Source organism: Arachis ipaensis, chromosome B06 (genome assembly GCF_000816755.2).
Source record: "Arachis ipaensis cultivar K30076 chromosome B06, Araip1.1, whole genome shotgun sequence".
Lineage (NCBI taxonomy): Eukaryota > Viridiplantae > Streptophyta > Magnoliopsida > Fabales > Fabaceae > Arachis > Arachis ipaensis.
The window spans coordinates 134,052,812-134,059,419 of record NC_029790.2 but is presented as its reverse complement, the minus strand read 5'-3'; positions in this window follow the sequence as shown (position 1 = coordinate 134,059,419).

Sequence of the window (6,608 nt, the reverse complement as noted above, 5' to 3'; positions counted from 1 at the left end):
TCAAATTAATATGAAAATAACTATTTTAATAATTATTTTTTATATTCACAACGTATTTTTTATGAAATTAAGTAATGTGAGAATTGAAGTTATATATGCTTCTTGCTCCTTTTAAAGGGTCTAATTGAAATTCTTGATATTAACCTATAAGCAAGTTTATAATATTTTTAATGTAAATAAATATATAAAATACATATAATTACTATGAATAAATAAGAATTTATTATAAAATAAATTTAACCTTCCCAAAAATATTTCAAGCTCCACACTGTATACACAGTTAATGAGGAGCATGATTAATACAGTTGATGAGATCACTTATACAACATAATCATTATTAATGTGAACATATCAATAGGGATATCCTTCAATCTTAAGCTTTAATTTCATTTTTCTTTTTAATTTTATCTATTATTCTTAACTCATCACTACTTTTTGTGTTATCTAGTACTATTCCCTTTCCAGCGAGAGACTATTGTTGTATGTCTAATCTTAATTATTCCTAATCATCCTTTGGTTTAAATTTAAGCATTACTTTTTGTATTTTCTCTACTGTGTCAAACTAAGTCAAAGTTAATTCCATCTCATATTGACTAATTAATTAAGTGATAATGCTAGAAACATTACATATTTTAATGATTGAAGAACTTTAGTTTATTAAATCACGTACTATAGTGCTCATGTCGTGATGCAAGCATATTTCATACTTTCTAAAAGAAAAAGAAAAATGGGTATTGATGAAAAATCCATGTTCCTATAGAATTTGAAATTAAATGCTCGCACATAATTATCTTTAACATGCGGTTCTAAAACAAAACTCTAATGATAAAAATAAAACAAAAATTATTGATGGATACCCTAAATACACATGCATCTAACTTTTGTATAAATTTTTTACATGTGACTATTTCACATACTGATTTACAAAAATCAAATAAATCCAAAAAAAGATTTTTATTTGAGGGAAAGAAGTACATATTAGAGATATAATTAGAGGTATAACTATTAATGTTGTCTTTTCTTATTAGTTTAAATTTGTGGGATTAGTAATTTCATAATAACGATAATTGGTGTATATGAAACCATTTTTTAAAAAAAATTAAGTTAATAGGAAGAGGTATATAAATAATTATATTTTTAATATGTTCGTTTACACAAAAGTCTATTTTTAGATTTAAGTAGGACAGATAATAGCCCACTTTGGATAAAAAGAGTTCAATTTCTACTTATATGGATGGTGAGTTATATGATACCTCTGTTATGGTGTCTAAATTGTCTAACTTTCTTTTAAAATTAAAAAAATATATTTAAAATAAAAATAAAATATTTAAAATTTATTAAATATTATGTATCTGTCTCTTTTAGTAAGTTAAGCACAGCATGATACGTACCATAGCATTCACTTTCTTTTAATTTGTCTTATGCTAAATTCTTTTTAGAATGAGTAAGGATCAAATTTTAAATTTTCAGTTATAGAAGTTATAGTAATACTACGTTATGAAATTACTTTTTTCTAAAAAATTTAAATTAATAGGAAGAAGTATGTTAATAATTATATTTGTAATAACAATAGTAATTAACTGTAATTAACAAGATGATAATTAATGACAAAACTTAAAACAAATACTAATATCAAACAAACAAAAAAAACGTATTTTCCAAAAGAAAATTGCTTGGTCTAAATTGGAGATACACACATGAAAGTTGAATGCATCATGAAGCATGCATTTAATTTGTTTCCCTATAAACAGCAAACTAACTATATTAGAAGATTAAGAGCATCAAAGACAAATTAATGCATGGAACAAATAAAATGCAACAAAAAATCATCATAACAACTCTGACGGCTGAGAGGGAAAGAAAGATGAAGCAAGGAAAGAAATGATAAAGATATGATATATATGCTGAAAGCTTGAAAAACATTATATGTTTCGTCTTCTCAGTGGATATTGCTTTCATATTTTAATTATTTCACTTTTTTCATTATTGTTACTTTGCTCCCTTGGCTTCATGAGTGCGTGGCAACGTCTATCAAACTTGTTTTGTCCTTTTAACTTTATTTATGCACTATCTTGCAATTGTCATCTCAAGTCTTTTAGGTAAGGAGAGGGAAGATACATGCATTATCCTCTTAGTGCAGCAATTCTCTCCCCAAAAAAAAAATTGTTCCATTTTTTAATGTTACTAAAAACATGCTAACTGCGGTCGAAAATTTTTCGATGATAAATGATTAATAAAAAATTGTAAGATTGGAAATTAAAAATTTACTTTTATTTAATAAAATTTACCGTATAAATAGTAGCAGATAATGACAATTCTGAAGTTAAATGATGACGGTTTTTTATCATCCTAAAACAGATAATGAAAAATTATAAATTGATTCAATATTGCATGTTACAAAATGATTGGCGGCAATTTTTATAAACTGTTAAAATAATCGTCGCAAAACAAAACAATTAAATTTACATGGTTTTTAAAGAAAAATTGTTTTGGATTTACCTAAAACCAGCCGATTGGGCTCGAGTGAAAGGTCCAAACGCTGAAGGGTGGTGGTCTCCGACTTGTTCGCGCCTGGGAGCCGCCATCCGAGTTGTACGAATCCGTTTGAATAGGCGGGGGATAGTACCTGCAAGACACTTCGATGCCTAAGTCAGTAAGGGGTTAAGCAGGTTTAGAGTATTGGAACTTAAAGATAACTGAAAGGTGTCAGTGTATTTATAGGTGATGTGTCAATAATCACCGTTGGAGTAGTTCCACTTCTGATGGTGGATAACCGTCCTTTTATTTTAGGGTTGTTGAGATCTCCCTTCTAGAAGTGGGTGAGAGATTCTGGGAGGCAGTTACTCACTTAGTTAAATGTGGAGTGCCTGTTTCGAGCTACTCCGATCTCTTAGATGACGTCGGATACGTGGACAAGGCCATTCTCCTTGATTGGGCTTCTTAACTTTACTGGGCCTAACTTATATTTTGGGCTAGGGTATGAATAGTGCCCCTACTCGAGACCGATCTCTTTGTTTGAGTCGGATTCGAGTATTAAATTAGGTCGGAGACGCGCAAATTGACGACTTTTTTCAAGTCGTAAAACCGACGTGATTTTGATTTTGAAACCGACGTGGTTTCAAATTATCAATCGCCGCGTCTTATCAACTGTCGCGTCAGTTTGGTAACGGCGTATTCCTTTAATGAGTGAGCCATTTTACAATTATGCCCATGATATCTTATAAATACATTTTCCTCTTTTCTCTTTCTTTTCTTTCGCCTTCTCTCTAAATCTACCTTTCTTTGTTTTTTCGCGCTTCCCCTCTTATTCAAATCCATTGGCTTTCGTTTGTCGGTGCTTCACAACGTTCGCCTCTCTGTTGCTGGGATTCCCTCCTTCGTTACTTCTTTGGAAAGGTTAGTTTCTTCTGGCTTGCATCCTTTCTTCGTTTTTCAAGTATTTTTTGTTTCTGTTAAATATACTGTATGCTTGAGGAGGAGATTTGGGTAGGTTTCTGTGGTACCTTCATTTTATAGTATGAAACTTTAAGATTTTGTGTTTTTCTTTGCGAAAATCATTTCTGTTGTGACTGTTGGTTGTTTTCTGCTTTGTTGGGAAAGAACTGTTTGAACTTGTTTTTGATGATTTCTTTTCTTTGTGTAATGTAGGTATATCCCCTTATATATCTTTTCTTATTTCCGAAAAAATGTCTTCCCGAGTTTCTGAGGCTCTATTGAGATAGGTAGACTCCTCTGTCCCTTCTGAACATCCTATAGTGGATGGCGTCTTTATAACCGAACTCTATAAACATCATAGGATTTGTAGTTCTGATGTTGAAGAAGCCAAATACGAAATAGTGTCCCCTGACCAAGAGGACCGAGTTTGTTGTGGGAGGATTAACGACTCTGATCCGCATTTTTTCTTTATGTATGACTGTTTGTTTACCCGTTTGGGGGTTACCTTTCCTTTCTCTGATTTCGAGATAGAGGGGTTGTCCCATTGTAGGGTAGCTCCTTCACAGCTTCATCCCAATTCCTGGGATTTTCTTAGAATTTACCAACTCGTCAGCCATGAACTCGAATTTCCGATTTCTTTAAGAATCTTTTTCTATCTTTTTCATTTAACAAAGCCTTTTAGCGCTAAAAATAAGTAACAGTGGATTTCATTTCGAGCTATTCAAGGCCAAAATTTTTTTTTATTTTTAACGAGTCATTCCAGGACTTCAAGAATTTCTTTTTCAAAATCCAAGCTGTTGAAGGTTATCATCCCCTTTTTCTTGAATAAGAACAATGAACCTCAATTCCCCTTGTACTGGGTAGAGATAGCCCCGGTAGAAAAATATAACCTAGTAGACTTGGAAGAGATAGAGGAGGTTGTGGTTGAGTTTTTCCGAGAGGCTTGGGAGCGGGCTCCAAACCTTGACACTAAGAAATTTCTTCTTGGAACTCCGAGCTTTGTCCGGACCGAGCTAGGTAGCTTTTTTATTTTATAGGTGTTTTTGTATTCTTCCAACTTGTTTTCCCGACTTGTATGCTAATTGTTTCTTATTTTTTCTTTTAGAAAAAATAAAAAGTGGGTCAAAGACAGCCTATCTTAAAGTGCAAGAGGCAAAAAGAAATGCACGCACCCGAGTTGCTCAGGCGCAAGAGGGCGGACGTCGACTACTTCCTCTCCTCCTAAGTCGGAGGCGGGGATGGCCTCTTTGGCCAAGTCGGTAAGTCTTCCCACTCTTCCTCCTTCTTTTGTGTCTACTCCTCCTGTTCTTCCCTCCTCGGATCCTATTTCCAAGAAACGCAAGACCTTGGAAGCTGGTGCCTCTAATGTTGGCAACACCGGCTTTGATGGGATGAAGTTCAGTAAGAAACACATCATTCCCTATTGTTCTTTTGGCATGGATGATGCTTCTATCCGAACTCATCTCCAGGTCTTCCCCTGCTTTTGGCCTAGTAAGGCCGGGAGGTTGACTCAGAAACCTTTTGAACTCCTGAAAAGTCTCTTCGTATTTAGGGGTCCATTCAAATTGACATTCTTTTCTAAGCAGTGAGAAAAGCGGTAAGGATCTTAATGTTGATCCTGCCAAGAATCTAGATAAGGCTGCAAGCCGGCCATTTAGTTGCTGGACTTCCTTTAAAGAGGTCGGACTTTTCATTTCTAGGATTGCTCTGCACTTATCGGAGTTGGATTCAATTTCCCTTTTTGTTAGCATGAATCCTAGAAAATTTCTAACTTCTACTGCAAAAGTGCACTTGGTGGGATTTAACCTCATCCCATGCCTTCTTATGGTGTCAAAGACTTGTGAGAGGTCGGTCAGGAGGCCAGCCTTATCTTTGGTCTTTACCAACATGTCATCCACATATACTTCCATTAATTTTTCAAGGTGAGGTGCGAACACCTTATTCATCAGCCTTTGATATGTGGCCCCTGCGTTTTTTAATCTAAAAGGCATGACCACGTAGCAATAATTTGCTCTGGGGGTGATGAAGGATGTCTTCTTCTGGTCCAGCTTGTACATCGGAATTCAGTTATATCCCGAGTAGGCATATATGAATGACAAATATTGATATCCTGAGTTAGAATCTATTAGGGCATCAATATTGGGTAGATGATATTGGTCTTTTGGACATGCTTTATTGAGATCAGTATAGTCGACGCACATCCTCCATTTCCCATTTTGCTTCTTAACCAACACTACGTTTGCCAACCAGGCCGGGTACTTGACTTCTCTGATAAACCCTGCTTCTAGCAAGGCTTGTATTTGTTATTTGACCACTTGATTTCATTCAGGTCCGAGCTTTCGTCTCCTTTGCTGGATAGATCGGGATCCCGGGTAGACAGCCAGCCTGTGTGACATGAGTTTGGAATCTATCCCAGGCATGTCGAAGGCTTTCCAGGAAATGATGTCAGAGTTCTGTTGTAGGAGCTTTACCAGTTCCTGCTTCAGATCTTTTGTTAGGTTAGCTCCTATGCTGGTGGTTTTTCTGACCTCTTGGCCAATCTGGACTTCTTTCATCTTTCCTCCAGGCTGTGGTCGTAACTCTTTCCTTACTCGAACTCCTCCGAGTTCTATTGTGTTGACTTCCTTGCCTTTACCCCTTAGGTTTAGGCTTTCATTATAACACTTTCTTGCCAGCTTCTGATCTCCCTTTGATGGTAGCAATCCCCTCTGGTGTCGGGAACTTCATACAAAGATGAGGGGTTGAGACAACCGCTCCCAACCGATTCAAGGTTGTTCTACCTATCAGGGCATTATAAGTGGAGGCCACATCGACGATAATGAAGTTGATGCTTAAAGTCTTAGACTTCAACCCCTTTCCAAAAGTTGTGTGTAGGGAGATGAAGCCTAATGGCGTGATGGGAGCATCTCCCAACCCAAAGAGTGTATTTGGGTAGGCTTTTAGTTCCTTATCATCTAGCCCTAGCTTATCAAATGCCGGCTTAAACAATATGTCGGCTGAGCTCCCTTGATCCACTAGGGTTCTGTGCAACTGAGCATTTGCAAGGATCCTTGTAATTACCACCGGGTTGTCATGCCCAGGCATGATTCCCTGTCCATCCTCTTTGGTGAAAAAGATGGTTGGGAGGTCGTGTCCATCGCTCCCGACTTGATAGACTTCTTTCAAATGTCTTT